Source organism: Falco punctatus (genome assembly GCF_963210335.1).
Source record: "Falco punctatus genome assembly, chromosome: 7".
Classification (NCBI taxonomy): Eukaryota; Metazoa; Chordata; class Aves; order Falconiformes; family Falconidae; genus Falco; species Falco punctatus.
Genome location: NC_137587.1, coordinates 13,069,563 through 13,089,210, shown reverse-complemented (window position 1 = coordinate 13,089,210; position 19,648 = coordinate 13,069,563). Strand labels below are relative to the sequence as shown.

At 36.6% G+C, this 19,648-nt stretch overlaps 1 protein-coding gene and 1 long non-coding RNA gene across 8 annotated transcripts in view; one reads left to right on the top strand and one right to left on the bottom strand.

Annotated features, from left to right (window-relative positions):
* The window catches only part of LOC308067728, an 84,815-nt gene extending 78,935 nt beyond the window's left edge, over positions 1 to 5,880 (bottom strand). For all 4 annotated transcript variants that reach the window (XR_013929708.1, XR_013929709.1, XR_013929710.1 and 1 more), the window contains exons 1-2: positions 2,534 to 5,880; positions 201 to 444 (exon numbers count right to left, since the gene is read on the bottom strand). This is a non-coding gene — a long non-coding RNA (uncharacterized lncRNA). The remainder of the gene's footprint in view (positions 1 to 200; positions 445 to 2,533) is intronic.
* The window catches only part of AKAP6 (A-kinase anchoring protein 6), a 351,976-nt gene that overhangs the window by 38,324 nt on the left and 294,004 nt on the right, over positions 1 to 19,648 (top strand). The window lies entirely within an intron of this gene.

Here is a 19,648-nt window from a genome sequence, read left to right as displayed (position 1 = left end):
TCTTTGGATTTCTTTTGTGAGAGGGAGATAACATTTTTAAAATATATGAGAGAAAATACAGATTTGATAGTATTAATTAAAAAAATGAGGAAACAAACCATAAGAATTTCTTTAAGAATGAGTATATCTTAAGATACTTCAGTATCTTTAAAATACTTGAAAATGATACTTAAAAAGCATACTGTAAAATAAGAACTTACTATTGGCAGCAGGCTTATCCTCATGTCTCGCATGCTTTTTTGCTTCCACAGCTGGTTAGGCTATATGGCCTTGAAAAAACATTCTTCATGTGGTTGCAGTTTACCATGCATTGCTCCTTGAAATTTCCAGGGGTGATTCTTATACTCAGCATGAAAATGAGCACAGGAAATAGTTTTCCTCTGTTTTTTATGATCTCTTTGCAGTTGAAAGTGATCTACAAGTTCTCAAAAAGTGCAAGATTTCCTGTATCACAAAACAGTGATCTAGTTTCAGACCGCATACATCTTGACAGAATATTCACTTCTCCAAAAATTTCTTTCCTTTTCAGGTATTTAACAGGTTCAAAATTACTTGTCAATTAGAAAGTAAAACCCCTTTTTTGACTATAGGTTGCTTAATTTTACCCAAAGCACTCTAAATGTAAAACTCATTTTGGCTGTACTTTATATGCTGTATTTAATCTTCTGCCTCCAACAAATTTCCAAAATTCGGATCCATTATATTAGTTAAGCATGACACATGCAGATATTCTGTGCACTCCTGTGTAGCCTGAGCACAACATCATTGTTGCAATAAAATCGATTACATAATGGATGTTGCTGGAGTTGCTGCCAGGACAGCAACTACTCTTACGTGAGGAAGCCCCAGGAGTTTGAGCTGACTTTGTTGGACCTTTTTCTTTACTTCCCATTAACATCGCAATCTCTTTGTATTTCTTTCTAGGGCTTACCGTAACTTGTGTACAGTACATGAGTAGAAATCTACTTTTGTTCTAGAATTTTTCCAAAACCGTGAACAGCAGTCAGTAACTGTTGATTTATCGTACTTGGTATGTTTTACCTTCTCTGAATCTGATGTTAAAGTAACAGCCACAGAAACAACAAAGATAATTTTCTAGTAACATCTTTTTTAACAAGGGTAAATGAATTTCCACTTCTCCCCCCCCCCCCCCCCCCCCAACGATGCTTAGTTATTTAAAAAACAATACTCATGTCACATCATGTCATCAGAGCTTATAGATCTTGTAGAGGTACAGGCATTTTGGAAAAAGCTCTAAGGCAAGGCATGGAAGGGATGAGAAAGGGACAAGTCTTCAAACCTTTAGTAAACTGGATTTGTAATATAGAGCTTAAAACTGGAATATGAATATATCTATAAAATTTTAAAAAAAACCTGTAGCACTTTAGTTTCCTTGCCCCTGATCTTGTCCAAAACAAATGGTAGTTAATTTGGTTAATCATACTTACAGAAGTGGTCCCATTTTTTAGAATGATGCTGTGCCTAAGAGAAGCCATAGCGATCTGTTCCCTTCTTTGTTTCATTAAAGCCTACTGGAGAACTTTGCCGAACAACTGTTATTTACCTAATTAACATTACAATGTAGTGTTCTAGTTCCAGTATGCTTACAGAAGTCTTTCACCAAAGACACCAAAACTGTCAATTAGTCGGTCTTGATTATTTGGTTACTGCTCATTATGATGCTCATAGAAAGAGCCATCCTCATTATTGCTTTGAATTTAAGCTGCACACAGGCACGTTTCTCGTTTTTGGTTTTGCTTGACTCTAATTGCTGTAAACTACTTGAACATAAATTATGAAGATAAGGGGCAACTGCATGAAAGCATGCCTTATTCATGTCTGCGTGAAGCCAAACACTGCCCATTTGGGGGGTTGTTTTTACTTTCTTTGGTGTGTTTACCATGTGTTATGGTGTCATATCATCATCTTTCATTTGATAAGAGCGCATTTCAGAGGAAGACAGCTGAGACTTTTAAGAGATCATGCATTTTTGAAGGCATGCTGTGCACAAAATTTACCAGTTATGCCAAGTCATACGTTTTCTCCTTAAAGATTTACAGCAAACAGACCAGCGTGATGCTGGTTTTGCATGCATTTGAATGTACATATGAGAAGTTTTGTCAAAACTACGTTAGTTAATCTTCTGTTAATCTAAACAAACAGATTTGTCTGTGTATTTTTACTTGGAAAGAAACAACTTGGCATCTTTTAATGTGCTTTATGTGATCAAACATTAAGTTAATGAATGAAAAATATTTGCATAGATGGCTCTTTTCTCCTTTTCCTTTCTTTGTGATATACCCTGTGACTTTTATCACTTGTATAATTCTTTTATGCAGTAACAAGGTGCACTGCAGCGAATGCTCCATTCTGATGCGCTGTGGCCTCTTGCTCAGCCTGTATTTCTGTTTCTTCCATTAATTAAAAAAAAAAAAATTAAAAGTATATTTATTTATATATATATATTTATATATATTTTTTTTTAAGACAGCATTCATAAACATGGAAATATGAGGAACACAAAAATTCTTACCTGGTCGTCGCAGCTGGGTTACAAGACTGAGGACCAACATCACATATTATTACTTCTGGGACTTGTACTTGCAGGAAAGAACTTCCAGCCGTTTCCTCCCTGCTCCCTGCAGACTCCTGCCTGCAGGCAGTGTGTCCCTGAGTTAGTGAGGGTCAAGGTAGAGCAGTTAAAGCTACTTTTTCTATGCGATTGTGATCTCTTTTCCTTCTCCCTGTGAAATCCTAATCTCTCCCCAACATCAGCTCCTAGAGTTCTTTATCTGCAGATTGAGACAGCTGACAGCTGGGTTTTTATCCTTATCAGAAGGGAGCTTTCTGAACAATTTCTGGCCCGGTTTCCAGGTTGCCTGCTATTACTATTTCCTTTACAGATTTTCTGCAAAAAATGAGTGTCACCTTTGCTTCCATGGTGCTCTAGCCCATGCAGAGTATCTTGTATATACTTACTATCAAAGGACAGTAGTTTAGTTTATATCAGGGTGTTACTGCTGCAGGTTACAGCTGAGGCTGCAGGGCAATCTGGAGAGGTAGCAAGCCAGGCTATTGTCACAGTTTCTTATTTTTGGATATAAAAGAGCTATATTATTTTGCCTTAAGCCTCCTACAAACATCACTCGATTTTAAAATCGAGTGGTTGCGTTTTTTTTTTTTTTCTTTCCTGTTTTTATTTATGGGACCATTATGATTCTATTCAGAAAGAAAGATCTTTTTCTGCTACTGAAAAACATCTGCATGGTACACTACTTGCTTCTGTTTAGCCTTTCAGCTATTGCATTTTTACTGGTGTTTAAGAAAGAATAAAAAAGGAGTAAATATTAGCAGACAGTCTATACTGGTGTATATCCCTCTTGTTAACAATAAGTCCCCAGGAACATATGTATAGTTATGGTACTTATGCAGGATTAATGAGTAGTTAAGCAAGAAATCCTGACTGAATAAAGATTTCAAAAATGGACCCTTTTACAGGGTCAGAGAACAGGCCAAAGAAAGCAGTGCTTCAGGTCAGGAAGGCTGTTGTGATTTCAACAGTGCCCCAGATGCTGTCTGTATTACTTGCTGTATGAGAGCTTAGAATGTATTAATGTCTCTAAACTTATTGGTACTGCTGTATTTTGGTTTTCCTTCTGCACTTTACATCCAATGGCATTCTTGAATGAGCATTTAAATATGAACCGGGATGTTGATCCCAAGTAGTGTAGAACATAGGTAGCATGAAACTAAAAAGTTGAAAAGAAACTGTCAAAACAGCAGGAGGTTAAAATACAAAACAGAAAAAAAAAATTATATATATAAAGACATTTAGATATGGTTTTGTCACAACAGGAGTTCCTGAAATAACTACATAAACAGAGGCTTGCAGGTAAGGACACAAACCTTAGTCTGATTTTAAAAAACATAAATAAAATACCGCATGTCCTGCCCCTCTTGTCCCCTTGCTCATGAATGTACTTTATACTGCAACATAAACTTTAACTCTTTGAGATGATATGGGTGATGAGATAAACCACAAAATAACATGTGAGTGATGGAGTTGCCAGCTGACAGAACTCACCTGTCAATATGAATTTAGTCTGACCTCTGACTTTCTAATACAATATCTAATATCTAAAAGTAACTTCTAAAGTAATGTATTGACTTTCAAATTTTTTTGCAATTCTTTCTTACTGTGCAGTATGCCAGTGAACTTTTGAAAGAAAGTTAAATTATTTCTCATTATTGCCCTATCTTGTTTTACTCAGATTGTAGTACGCATGCAAACTGAATTTCTGTTTTCTCTAGTTCATGTTATCATATAAGAGTACATTGATTCATTGGATTTTTTTAATAGCTAGAAATGGTTGGTTTGCAAAACTGAACAAAAGTAGACCTTTGTCATCTTTTTTTCTGCTTCACATGTGTTGTGGCTAATAATTCATATAGCAATGTTTGCTCTGGAACTGTAATGTTTGGTTAAGGGAAATCTCATTTGGTGAACTGTGGTCTAATACATAAAAATACTTTGGCATATAAATGTCACCTACACTTTTAAAAATAATTTTTTTTTAACCTTAATCTCATAAACTCTACAAATAAAATTTGAGTGCAGGTCAAAATTAGCGAATGGATTTTGAAGATAATGAAGTTCAGTCTTCAGATCTCTGTTTGTCTTTTTTGGAAGACAGGGAACAGCGATATGCTCAAACACCCGGTTGAAATTACTTACATTATTTCAAATATTCTGTAGTTCCATCTTTCAAACTACATCTTTGTTCCAACCAGGAGCAAGCAAACAAGGATGTGGTGTTCAAAACCAGGGTGGTAGTTTGGCCCTTACAAGTATGGAAATCTCATGCAAATGCCTGTTGTCGACAATGTGAACAAATGCCATCGTTGGTAATACTTTCTGGGAAAGAGGAAGAACCCGAGTGTTAATATCAGGTTTTAAAATGAAAAAAATTATAGAGGTAAAAAATAATGCAGCTCTTCAGGTTCTATTGTGTTCTACAGTATTAGAACCTTCTTTGGATCAAGTACAACATAAAATGAAAATCTATTTGAGAAGTGATTTGCTCCAAACTTCTATGATGGTTTGTGCACATGAAGTCTGTACTGTACTATATGTTTTTCCTGATTGTGTTTATCATTAGATACAGCTATTGTTATACCGGAAAAGGGACAATAACAATTAAGTTATAATATAGATGCCTTATATATTTAAGTTATATAGAAGTTTTATATAAAATGCCTTAAATTTATGAAGGCAAAGACATATATTAGTAGTCTAGCGGAAGGATAAAAGACAAGCTTTTGCTGTAAATCAAGGTATGGGACTGTGGAAATACTGGAAAAGGTCATGACTGAGGTAGAAAGGGTAAAGGGAGGCAAAGAGAACAGTGACCTGGACACAAGAACAAACACACCTATGAACATATACGCATTATACAAGTGTACATACATCTAGATGAATACATGAAAAGCAGTCAGTCTAATTCATGTTGTTAGTATATAATACTAAGTAGCTTATGCTCATCCTATTCAAGTGACTTTTCTATCAGTCTCATCTTCAGATATGTTATGTAGAACTACAGCTTGCCAGTTTACAAATTACTTTTTTGGGGGCATCTAGTTTTATATATTGATTTTGCAAAATTAACTTGATATATATACACTGCATTACAAATCAAACTTATATAAAGTGGGTAAGGTACCTACCATATGATATCCTAAAGAATGGAGCTTGTACAGATGAAAACAGAAAATGGTTAGTTTTTAGTAAATGAAGTATCAGTCTATCTATAGTGAGATTTATGCTAATATGGGAAGTAGCAACTTCGAATTAGTGCTTCACTGATTTCCTTTCCAGAGAAACTTCTTCTCTGGAGTGTTATTCCTAAAAATTCATAGATACCCGAGGTGTACACAGATGAGCAGGAATTACTTGCCCATCTGGATTTTACAGTTTTGGTGACACTTTTTTTTTTTTAATTAATATAGAAGTGAATTTTCAAGGCTGTTTGCAATATTTTTCTTAGAGGAGGTGTGTTTTTATTAATCATTGCTTTACTAACAAGCCACATATGCAGACAGGAACTATATGCTGAAATATTTAATAAAGACATATTTTAAGCAAAACATTGCAATGGAGGAAAAAGCTGTGATTAATAGGTTTGTGGCCTTAAGGGCAGTTCTTAGTTGAACACAGTAAAAATGGTTGCATTGTGCTAAAGAGGTATAATACATCATGAACTTTAAAATGTGCAAATGAGGTGATAAAGACAACTTGTGCTAATGGCCCATAACATCATGATGTAATAAAAGTGATAGCTGAACAGCTGACAACTGTGGTTATAAAGGACCTTCAAAGAAAATGATACTAATGCTGTAGAAAAACCTAGCAAATCTGTAATGACATTTCAAAGTAATGTGGCAAAGTTGGTGGCAAATTTAGGGTTTTGAAAGCAGAGTCTGCAGTAGACATGCAATCTCAGCTATCAGAGTCTGCACAGATGGAAGTGTGGAGTGCACCTCTGGAGTTAGGGAAGCCAGGTATGGGGTAACGGCAGGGTTACATACTCCTTGCCAGGTAGCTGTCCTCACTGGCATCATTGTAGCTGGGGGTTTCAGCTTTGTACATAATAATATCAGACTACAGAACACCCACAATGCCCTTATCAGCCCACCTGCTGCCCAGCTCATGGACTATCCCATGTTTGTATGGCATATGATGTAGACAAATAATTAATTTTTCCTAACTTGGACTGGAGAAGGGTTTTGTGAAATGTAGTGTAACAGAACCTGATTGTTCTGTCTGGAGATAGAGGAGAAATTTCTCTCCTTGTTGTTGTGTCCTAGAGGAAATGCTGTAGCAGGATTTCCAGCAGGGGAGCAACCTGATACCAGCTGTCCACTGGCTTCCCTGTGTCACCTTCCCTCCTAAAAGGACGTTGAACTTGGGGCCACAGCTTTTGTGACTTGTTAAGCAACTGACAGCATGGTCCCTGAGAGCACTTGAGACATCATGTATCAGTTCACAAGATTGTGAAGTATATGTGCGCAGGCAACTGTGTCACTGGCAAAAACTCAGTTGCATGTTAAGGCCCAGGTATGCAGACCCAGGTGTGTGGCAGGAGTGCCTGGGGAAGGCTGCAGCTCACTTCCCTCAGGAGGGTGAGCAGCTCTGCTGTGAACAACTGCTGACAACATGAGATGCTAAACTTTGAGTTTGGAATGCAAAATGCATCAGGACTGTTTATACCTGCTGCAAACAGTTACCCACTGACAGCTCCATATCAGATTATACAAACAAAAGCTCTGGTAATGGCAACTGATATAAAGTCTTACTGTTTATCCATGCCAATGTTCTCTTGCTTGGTGTCAGCTCAGATCTTATAGATATTTGGTATACTTTTTCTCCAAGGCACGGTCATGGTTTTTTCTTCCAAGGCTATGAGTCATGCTTTGTTATTCTTTTGCTCTGAAGTTCAACGGAAAGGATCCAGTGTGCATTTCGGGGAGTGCAGAAGTGAAGGTATAAATCTCTCATTCTGAAAGGGGTTAAACTGAGTCTACAGTATATATGATGGTTGTGGTTTTGACAACATGGCATGTCAGAGCAGTTCTACAGGAACTGCAGGCAGACTTGCTGTTCCTAGAATCATATTTATATAAACAAGTCTGCAGCTCTTCAAAGATGGAACAGTTCTGTGAGTCAGTGAATTTTCAGTTGCTTCAATGTCGAATGAAAAACTGGTCTAGCAGAATGAAACCATGAGTAATATAGACTGCCGCTATATACAAGATTGCTGTAATTACAGAATGTATTGCAATGCCTTTGAAATTATTATGATTGCTAAGTACAGAACTTTCAGAGTCTGTTCAGGAATGTTATGAATTAAACAGGAGCCTTCCATAAGCACATCCTATATATATATATATATATATATATATATATGAATGAATAGAAAATAGGATATACATTAAGTATAATTGTAGTTTTATTATTATTATGGAATGTGGTTGAGGGTATGTTCTGTAAAGTTCAATGCAAATTATTCTCCTCTCCGTTTGTAGACCTGTTTCTTCACTCTTAAAGAGGTGAAAAGAAATGGAAGAAGAGGTCTGCTTCTCTCCTTCTGTCAGGCTGTGTTTGCAGGGGATGTAATATACAAACCAACTATTCCTGACTGACTGTACACTTTTGGAAGCAGAGCTATTCTGTGCAATTTGTAATAAACACCTCTTTTTGAAACTTATTTTTAGTGTCAGAAGCTTATATTACCAATATGTTGAATCAAACCAGCATGATTCACTGAGTAATATAGTTTAAATGAAGGCACCCAGAATAGGCTGAGTTATCAATCATGCTATTTCAGCTCTGCTTTAGGAAGGGAGTATTTAAAGGCTACGCTGAAGATGTTATTTTCATTGCCTGTTTTCTGCAGTTCTGGAAAAAATAGTGGTGGACAGTTTACTGGACTAATTTATTTACTGGGTTCAAAGAAAATTCTTAATCCAAATCTATTTTTTAATTGGATATGGCCACACTGAATTTTCTAACTGTAGAAATATGGAAAGATACAGAGAAAGAAAACCATAAGCCATAAATACTAAAAAGTCTTTTCAGTGTAAATCTTCTTTAATTTCAATTTCTCTTCCCTTCAGAAATTATTTGAAATACAACTTTGTTTGACAGAAAAGAAAATATTTCAGAAATGCTAGTAGATGGTAAAATCCATTATTTACAAAGCAACATGTGTTTATTAATGAATCTCTTCACTTGGTGGGGGGAGAAGGGTTATAGCACTGAAATAGTGTTAGGTATTCAGAACAATAATGGCAGTAAACCAATAATTCTTTAAGGCATGATCAGAAGGAGTTAGATACTTATTTTTCTGATGGTTTAGCAGTCTTTAGTGTTGTGAAATGTAGTACAGCCTAAGGGTATGAATACTGACTACAGAAATCCTTATTTCTGTTCCAGCAGTCTTTTCTGACAATTTTCTTTCCTCAACAGTTTCTAGGTTTTAAAGTTGCTGAATCTTCGCATGTGTTCGGGCCAAATAACTTCCATTTGGCCAACTGTTACCTTCCTTTCTGGATTAACAACAGGCAAATAATCCACCTTTTTTTCCTCAGCAGTTTGATTATCATGGTTAATTGCCCTTATTGCTGGAGACATCTTTCATAATTTGAACTTGTCTGGCTTCAACTTTCACACCTGAATTTTCCTGTGCTTTTTAATAAGAAACATATTCTTCTTTGGAGTTTCATGTGTTCTCCATGTTAAATGTCCATCAGTTTTCCTGTTGATACATTAAACATAAAGCTATTTATGCCTTCGAATTTTAACATCCTTTCTATTATTGTTTCAATGACTTTTGCCATACACATTCCGGTTTTTCAACATTTTTTTTTTAAATGTGTATACCACGCCTCCACACAGCATTCCATTCTCACTATTACTTATGTTCAGAGGTAGTGCTAGTTTTTTCCTCCTGTTTTGCTCCAAAAAACGTATTAACTCAGGTGATCACAGCATAATGTATAGCACTCATTTTCAGTTTGCCCTTAACAATCCTTAATTTCTTTCCCAAGTCAGAATTCTCCCATATGTTAGTTACTGACTTCATTCCTTGATCTTTGGTGTGCAACTCAGCATTTGCTTAGATTAAAATGTGTTTTATTTATGGGGCTAGTGTTCAAAAAAGCATGATCTTAGCCACCAGTGGGGCTCCTCTGGAAAAGCAGGGGAGGTTTCTTGCTGTAACAGGCTTGGACCAGTCATTCTTAGGTTTCCACTAGTCTGCCTAGCTGCAAACATTATGAGTAGTGTTTTTATATTTGCCTCTAGATTACTGGTGGAAATGTCAAAAAGCATTTGGCCTCGCTAATCCCTGTGGAATCTCACTCAAAACAGCTTTGTTTGATTCGCCACCAAATGCTTCTTTCCAAGATCCCTCAGCTTGCCACCAGCTTCTTAAGTCTTTTTGATATATACTTTATTTCTATTGAAAAAACCCTATGTGCTTTATCAGTGTTTACCTCTCCTCACTGTTAGGATGACTTTGGGGTTAAAAGGCCCTCAACTCTTGTCACGGGAAACTCTGCCTATGTGCCTGAATAGAAGTAATCAGCTCAGAAAGTGGATAGGTTGTTATGGGAAAACTTGCATTATTTGAGCTTGTTCCTTCTCTCCCCACTGGAGAAATGTATTTCCTATCCCCAAGCCTGTTTTACTTGTGTCTTTTAAAGATGACTACATTTGTTCAACCAGAAAGAAGTTCAGGGAAGCAGAGCGATGGCAAAGACTGTCACTGTGTGTTACTCTGAAGAGCCACTGTTTCAGTTAATTTTAAAGTTAATATTCTGTACTGTCCTTTACCTCTGTTCTCTGGTAGACAAAAAGCTGGTTTCTGTTCTGACTGAAGCTGTTTGGTAACATCAGGATAAACTGGGGTCATTAGTGTTACAGAAGAGAATGCTAATTGCTACTGTGCTATGTTAATGCAAAAAGATGCTTTCACAAAGATAGATACTTGAAACAAGATATGCATTAAAACTCCTACAGGGAGCTATAGCAAATGCCAAAGTTCACCTCTTCCTTTGGCACTGCTACATCCTTCTGACTGTTTAATGTCTATTTCTATTTAAAGAATGAAGATTAGGTGATGTTCATATAGCAGTGTTCATGCAGATACTCCTACACACTACAATAAAGTTCTAATAGTTCATTACATCTTTGTATTTCATTATGTGTTTCTGTTGCACGGTGTTGTATAAACTATCCAAGTGGATTATTCCAGATTTTGGAATATTCAGTGAGAATATTCCCTTGAAAAGAATTGCATGTCTTGCGTGTCTTGGCATTTAGAATTACTTTTTGATATATGGGATGAGACTCCACAGCATTGTATGACAGTTTCTTACTGATGAAGTAGTAAGCTGAAACTTGGGGCATTTTCGTATGGTAACTATTCAATTGCATTCAGTTTATGTTGTTATTTAATTAAGGAAAAACCAGGATGTAGTGAACCCAAACAGTGTGATGTCAACATAATATTTGTAATTAAAATAATTTCAAAAGTACTCTTGTAATTTACCAATTGGAAGTTCTCATTGTCAAATGCTTTTGCGTTCTCCTTCCTGCCTTGTGTTTTTAACAGCAGCAGAATTAGTTCCCTCATTTCTCTTGAACATTCTTTCTTTCCACTGATGACTCACTTTCTTCCCAGGATCAGCATGTAACTCATCTGGAAGCTTTTGCTATTCAAGGAAAAGGTACTGAAGGCATCATGAAAATGGTCTTGACAGTATATTCAACAGCTTTGTAATGCAAAGTAAATCTTCTGAAGTTTATTTCAAAATGTATTACTCAATTTCCAACACATTCTACTGTATTCTTCATCTTTTTGAACAATATTTCAGACTGAATTTATTTGAAAATTTAGGTTTTTTTCTGTGTTCATTTTGGCCTTTAATATATAGTATATGCGATCAGGTATGCAATACTACAAACATAGTAACGTATCTGTTTTGAAGAGGCAGAAAATCCCTTAACAAAAAATGAAAGCAATCATAGAGAATAAGAAATTCAAGATTGACAGCTGAAATATGACCAAATTTCTCTAAAATGAGCTTGTCCATTAGGGCAGAATATTTAATTGTTACAAATACAGTATTTCAGAGAAATATGTCTTCCTCGTAGACTGCTGAAAAAAATAATCCTCCAAAGTTTTGATGAAGAAGATTTCCAGGTGGACATACAATTTACAAGGAAGATTCTCATTTGTCCTGAGTAGAAAGAGACTCAGGATAAAATCCAGGACATAATGCTGTGGGGCCCTAGAGTGTGATTCAATTAGGGCATGTACTTTGAACAGAATTAGTGGCCAAAGGTAGACGAGCAGATGAAAACATGCTTTAATGAGAATTGTTAGGGAGATGATGTGGGCCAACCATAAAATGGACTGTTTGGCTTTGATTCAGTTGGCCATAGGGATATGAGATGCCCCAGAGCAGTTCTAGCTCAAAGCTTTTTGCTTGGGGGGATCTCAGCAGGCAAGGGCAGGGTACTTGCTCTCCTGGCATGTAACGCTGCTTCTGGCGAGTTGTGCAAGGCTTGATTCTGGCACGTGTGCCATTCATACTTGGTGTGAGAAAGGAAATATAATTGCAACATGGATTGTAAAGGTCTGGTGGAGTGGGACTGTCTCCGAGGTTAGAGCTGCACCATCCTAGAATATTCTGCCTGGCTTCCAGCTGGAAGTTCACAGTTTTCCCATAGCTCCTGTATCATAGCTACTAGCCCACACAAGTATCTTAGATATTGAAAGGGTTTAGTCCTAGGTGCTGGTATTTGAACAAATGAGTTGAGGTCTTCCATATCTAGGTAGGGAAAATGGTTGCAACTTAAGAATTATTGGATATGAGGTTGTTTTGTAGGCGAGTTTGAGAAGAAATGGTGATAAACTAATTTTAGGAGTGAGATATGAATTCAAATAGGAATGAGCATCACAACAAAGGAAGGGTTAGAAAGCTCTTTAGTCATAGATGTTTAATGGGACTGCAAACCGCCTAATCAAATTGTTGATGTCACTGTTGCAAGCATAGGAATGCTTGAGCTTGCGTGAAATCACATGGAGAATTTTCAAATTAATTACAAACAAAATAAGTTTATGTATGTGGGTTGAAACTTTACACATCTGGTATGCTTTCTAAATATGGTAGTTTATTGCTATGAAAATTAACTGATTCCCTATCAAATTAAAAACTCTTTGTGAAATGACTGTTAGAGCCTCTTCTGAGACTCACTCATGTTTTTACTCATTTTTCTCATGCTCAATGACTGACCCATTTTTCAGTTACTTACTGTCATACTCTTAGAGACCTTCCTTTTATCGAGCAAGCAACTCTAGAAAAATTTCTCACTGAGTTACTGAACAGGAGGTTATAACTACATTTTAGTTATGTATATTTTTATGGCCTATATAAAATGATGTTAAACAAACTAGCATGTGATACCATTATTCACCTGCATTTTAGTATCAAGTGTCATTTCCCCCTCAAGGATCATAACAGTATTACATTATATGCTCTTCAAAGGAACTAGGAGAGGAAAAAAATGCAGGATCATGGAATGGCTGAAAATGACAGAGCAGTGAACATGAGCGAATTACAGTATCAAGAAAATCTAGAAATGATAGTGCAGTTCTGGTACTTTCTCGGCACCACAAAGAAGGAAACATCTCAATTTCCTTGTAACAAACTTGTAAAAGGCCTGTGCGAGTTTTACTACCATGGATTTTTATTAGTTTTTGTATAAAGCAATATATACTATACTCACTTAGTTCAGTTCCCCCCCAGTCAGTTCCATTATAAGTGAGTGGGATTGTTTTCAGAAATTCTTTAGAAGGTCAAGCACAAACACAGAATGATTTGTGTAATAAATCTAGTGATTAGCCTTTTTAATTCATTTGAGGGTATTGGATCATTGTGGGTATACCTGTGGCTACAGAAAATGTGAGATGACATTCTCAAAAATACCCAATATGGGTCTAATTCTGCTCACTTGACAGTAAAATCTTTTGAGTATAAAAGGCAGCAATAAGGCTAGTGCTGCCTTAAGCTATAAAGTGCTGCCTTTATTTATAAAAATGCTTTGACACAACCAAGATCTTAGGCACATAACCAGATGTTCACATATGACTTTGTTGGACAATTTACAAAATTCAGTTAAGCACAGGATTTGGTATTTCTCTAGAATGGTTTTGATGTAGACCAAAGTTCTCAGTAAGCCAGATAAAGAAAATTATTAAAATATTGAGGGGAAATGAACATGAAGAAAAGCTTGAGTCAAGAGTTTTTAAAATTATAAAGACTCAAAAATACTAATCTGAACACAGACGTGATCAAACCTATGGGGAAAACACTTTGCGTTCAGTTTAGATGCAGGTATGCTGTTTTTATGGGGGCTGTGCACTAGTACATTTCGAGACTGGATCTAAGCGTGAGCCCATGTAACGAAATGGAAGAGACAAGAATCCTTTTTCCTCCAATTTCATTCTCCAGTTCTTGGTAAATGTACAGCTTTTCCTGTGGTTTCACTTGTTACACTTATTGCAAGACTGTGATAGTATAGTTAATTTTAAAATACATTGTATATGCATTTTTGGTCAAAAACTATCATTAATATTGACCTTGCAATTTACAAGCACAAATAAATACACATATAAATATAAATTTATAGGTCATAAATGAAATTAGTATTATTCTATCATAAATTTAGGTAATTTTTATTTCTTTGAAATCCTAGCTATTTTCTCATAATGAAGATTTTAGCAAATTTCATCAGCAACCTTTCTCTGTTGTAACCAAATATAATATCTTGTATAAGAATATTAAATGTGCTTAATAGCTATACTTTCCTCCTTTTAAAGCACTTCCCACAAATAATCTCTGAAGAACTGCATGCCATAAACATACATTTGAAAAACCTACTTTGAATCTTCACACAGACTTTATATAACATTCATGATACTACCATGTTTTAGCATATCCAGAACTGTTGATTGATGCATGGTAGGTATTAATAGTCTTATACTAACTGAAAAGGAAGCAACAATAAAATCACCCTGATAAATATTTGAATATGGCAATCAAAGCGGAGTGTAATACTCTTGGAATTTTGCTTCCAAGATTACATCCAGGAAAGAATAAGTCCAGTTAACAAAGTAGATGTAATTTGTGATATGAACACAAGGGCATTCGTACTCCCAGTTCAGATTGCTAAATGCAGTAAAAAGAAAAAAGTCTTATTATAGGCAAGAAGGAGAGTTAAGGTTGGAAGAGCTGTGTTTACTCTGTTTTTACTCTGTTTTTTACTCTGTTTTTTTCATAGCTTCATGTTACTTCTTAGGCAAGTGATAAGGGATCATTTTCTCCAAGAAAAGAACCCTGGAAACAGTTGCTGCTCAGCAAATATGTCTTTCATTTTAATTATGTAATGGGAGTGAAACTGGGTGTCTCTACTTAAAGTGTACCACTATGTCTCATTGTTACTAAAGAACATACTGATGCTATCTGGAGGGAGGATGGCAAGTCCTGTACATTCAGACTGGCTGTTACTTTGCTTTCCCCTTTTTTTCACAGCAAGTTATTTTTTACTACCTTTAATGCTTAAAATTCCCAGACATAATTAGGCTCTGTTTTGTTACTTCTGGTGCATACTGAAAAGTTATTGGCCTGAGGAGTGTGCTTATCAAAGGATGGAAACAGAAGCACAGGGAGGTGATTTGCTTATTCAACAAACGCAGAATCAGTAGAGGAGTGAAGGTGTCTGACATAGCTTACTCTTCGTCTACATGATGGAGAATGTAAATGACAGCACTGGAGAGGGGGAAAGTATTTTCCTTGTTACTAAAAGCCCTACGTTCCTAGGATATGTCCCATATCATAGTATGCTTTTTATCCTCCTGAAAATGTTTATCAGTGAATGAAAGAACAGACTGGGGAGATACAAATATCTGATTACACTGTCCATTATAAATTGCTATTCTAATTTTATAGGAGTTTTTAAGCTGTCATAGAATAGCATAGTTTTCATTCCACAAAGAAGGATCTGTAATCCTTGTAAAATCAATTTTTCTGAACATAAAGGACAAACAGATCCATTCATCCATGACACAGTTTTCCTTTTGCTTTGCAAAATAAATTTAAGACAGAAGCATCTGTTCCTGTTTAAAATATCATCAAGGAGTGTAGTTACCAATTAGAAGAGGAGTGATGCAGAAAACATGCATGTCATCTTAATTGTATCAGATTTTGGCAACTGCAAAGAAAATTACCTTTCCAGCTGACTGTTCATCTCTCCCTCCCTCTTAGCTTTCCACTGATTTTGAGATTTTTCTGGAAAAATGTTATCACTTGTGGCAGGCTCTATAAATAGCATATAATTCCACAGCTGCTGGGAACACAGACATTTCCAGCCTTTTCCACTGTTTCTGCTGGTAGCTTTCTGGCGGCTGGAATATCTCTGTCATTTTCTATTACTAGACTCTAGAATAACTGAAGCTCATCACAGTCTTTTCTGAATTTATGAGGTAGACCACTTATCTTCTTTCTTTTCTGTCCTGGAGCCCTGGTATCTGACCTAAAACAGGTAAATCTCAGGGACTTGTGAAGTGGCTGCCCTCCAAATTTGTTTCAGCTTCTTGTTTGAGCTTCCACTTCTCCTTACTGCTAAATCAGTCAATTATTTGTCTCAGATGCTGATTTCCCAAACAGCAAAATGAATTTTCATGGGCAATGCAGAAAGAAAAACAACATAACCAGAATGCAGCTTAAGTAGGCCACAACTTTTGAATGAAACACACCTGGGAACTCTCCAGAGATAACTTACTGATTGCAGATTGTTTCCTCACTGCTTCTTAGCTCAAGCAGTTAGCCAGTGCTTGATGTCTTGGTTGTTTCTGTTTGGAGGGGACCTAGTCATAAAACTGAAATTACTTCATTGAAGCAGTTTTTATTAAACCAGCCTTAAATACAGACTTAAAACACATTCCTGCATGCATATAATTCATAGCTGTATGTTTACCCAGCTTTCTGAACAAATTCTGCCTAGCTATATAGTTTGCTTTTGCTGAGTTAAGAAAGACAGACATATGATGAAGATATGTTTGACTTGTAGCAATATGTTCAAAACAATGATGCAAGTGTATTTTTTGAAGTAGGTACTATTCCATCATAATAAACATTCAAATTTTGTATAAACTATCATACAGAGTAAGGAAATCTAGATTAAAACCGTGAAGAATAATGCTGCAATTGTCCAGACAATTGGTCTTCTGGGTCAATGACTATTTTCCTGTTCTGCCTATTTGTACTCTTCCTTTTTCACATACTGTATGTGTATTTGGTAGCAAGATGAAAAAGTCTCTGAACCGTAAATAACCTGTAATTATATACACTGACTTAAAATTTAACCAAAGAAAAATTCTAGTTCATATCAGCATTTCAGTTCTTCAGAATGTATTACGATCCTACTGTTTCTGTAGGTGCTTGGTCTAAAATTTAGACTGCATAGCAAATTTAATGGACCTCCTGCATACTGTTTTATGGCATCTCTATTAATTCGTATTATTGAATTTTTCAGTACAATTCTGAAAATAATAAGAAAATTATCTGAGTTGTACAGATTTACCAAAAGTGTACACCATATATGTGCAGAGAACAAGGGGTTTGCAGCTTGTTTATTCATAAAATGTGCTGGTGCGAACGTTTTACCGCCTGCTGGTGGCAGCAGACAGGGTAAGATCCATCGTTCTCAAGCTACTCTTATGAATCAAATTATATTTTAAGATCATATTTGGACAAGTGTAATTATTTCTGGCTCTGGAAAATGAAAATATAAATCCCTGGTCACATTTCTATCAGAATTCTCTGTGCTTGAAAGCATTCAGAGAAGTCTTGGAGCATAGTGCTACATGTACCTTTTATATTAGAAGAAAAAATAATAAGCCCAAATGAACAACCATAACTGTCTGTATGTTCTCATTGTACGAAATGAGTGTAGCCCAGTCATAATGGGGCAGACAAAAAGACAACACTCTCTGAGTTACTGGGGTCCAAGAATCTGAACCAGAAATATCCATAACTGTTTATTCCCATGTACAAGTAGCTTTCATAGCTGGAGACTGCCATCCTTCTCTTCTGTGCCAGCCCACAGACAACTGTGGAAAAAAAAGTTGCAATCTACTGTGCAGATGGTCTAGTTCTGTGATATATGTTCTTTCAGTGCATGTTGGCCAGCTTTGGGGTGGTCTTTTTGGAGTATTGTAAGGTGATATCTGCACCATCATAATCTGTTGGGTCTCACTGAAAAAAGTCTGTGTTTGGGTGACTCTTTGGTCATTATCATAGAACCACTCCTGCAAGAGTCAAAATCACTGGGTAAGGCAGGAAGAAAGAGAAAAAGCATCCAGAGTAAGTAGGACTTCTGTTCAGAGTCCTTGTTCCCTATAGTGGAACTTCAAACTTTAGATCTATATCTTTTCCTTTCCTTGCTGAGCCAGAGTCCAACTCCCACACAGACAGTGTTGATGCTTAAGCCATATTTTCCAGAATTCCTGGGCCATTTCTTAAGTACAGTCTCAATAACATCTGGTCCACCTTATATAGCCTTAGAATATAGGCAGTGCCTCCCGTGATAACAAAATGCCATATATAAACAATGAAAACATCCTTATAATTTTATAGATGATGCTGAATAGTACTGATTTCCCCTCCTTCTTGCCTTTAGGAAGTAAAGAGTTCTGTACCTCTTAAAAATTTGTAATTACAGGTATAGTTCAGCTTTAAAACAACATTTGTACTCCTACCTATGTGCAATTTGGGGGATTGGAAAGTACCTTACTACTTCATTGTGTGGGACTTTGAGAAGTATGTCTTGCAAGATTAAAAGAGGAATATTTTTTTCTCCTAAAGTTGTTCTGATTGGCAGGAAGCATCAACATATTGCTTTTCATGAACTGTGGCACAATGGCTGAGAGTTTTCCTTTGCTCTACAGTAAAGGTGAATTGTTAATTGTAGAAAATATGTTAATAAACTGCTTGAGCTATACGAGTGAAAACTCCTGCCTATTCGTTTCTTGTTTGATGATATTCTGTTCTTTGTGGTGGTATGCTCTGAAGTCTGGATATTTTGTCATGTGGATGTTGAATAAAAGAGTACCGTCAAGCAGGACACTGAATGTTTATATTTTACTAAACATCCATTCTGGTATTACCCTCTTGCTGATTTTTTCCAATATAATTGTTGTGCCACAATTTCTTCCTTCAGTCGTTCTGTTACTGTTGCCTGCAGTTTCAGGCAAGCTAAGCCTCTTCAGTGCACTGGGGGCAAAGGGCCTCATTTTGCCCTGGCGTACCATTAAGGTGCCATGGTTAAATGTGGTCAAGGTAGTGCAAGCTCTAATGTTGATATAGATCAGGGGTCCTCAAACTACAGCCTGCGGGCCAGATACGGCCCCCCAGGGTCCTCAGTCCAGCCCCCGGTATTTACAGACACCCCCCCACACACACACACACCCTGCCGGGGGTTGCGGGGGGAAACCAAGCAGCCGCAGATGACTGCCTGGCACTGCATACGTGTGCCGGGCCCCTGGTTAAAAAGTTTGAGGACCCCTGATATAGATGAACATAGTTATACCCTGTTAATTCTGCTTGCATCTTTTCCTCTTGTTTCACACCAGATAAGCTGTATTTTAGATGGAATTTCCTATTACTCTGATTACTTGCTTTTTTGAGTCTATTCCCTAGCATCTTTTTGTCTTGCACCCATATGTAAGCTCCTCACTTTCTTGTAGCTCCCACTGACCTTTTTTTTATTTCTTATATCTCCAGCCTGTAGTCCTTGCATTTTTGCTTTATCTGCTTCTTTTCAAAACACTGTCTGCTTTCTTTTATTTCCTGGTCAAATGTTTAGCTCTTGGAATTTAGAAGTCACTTCAAAACCAAGTTTGTGTTCTTTTATTACTGATCCTTCCAAGATATATGTGTTCTTCAAGGACTGAGCTTCCTTGGAAGAGTCTTGTGCAAAAATCTGTAGTATTCCTGTGAAGCATTTCATAGCCTTTTCAAG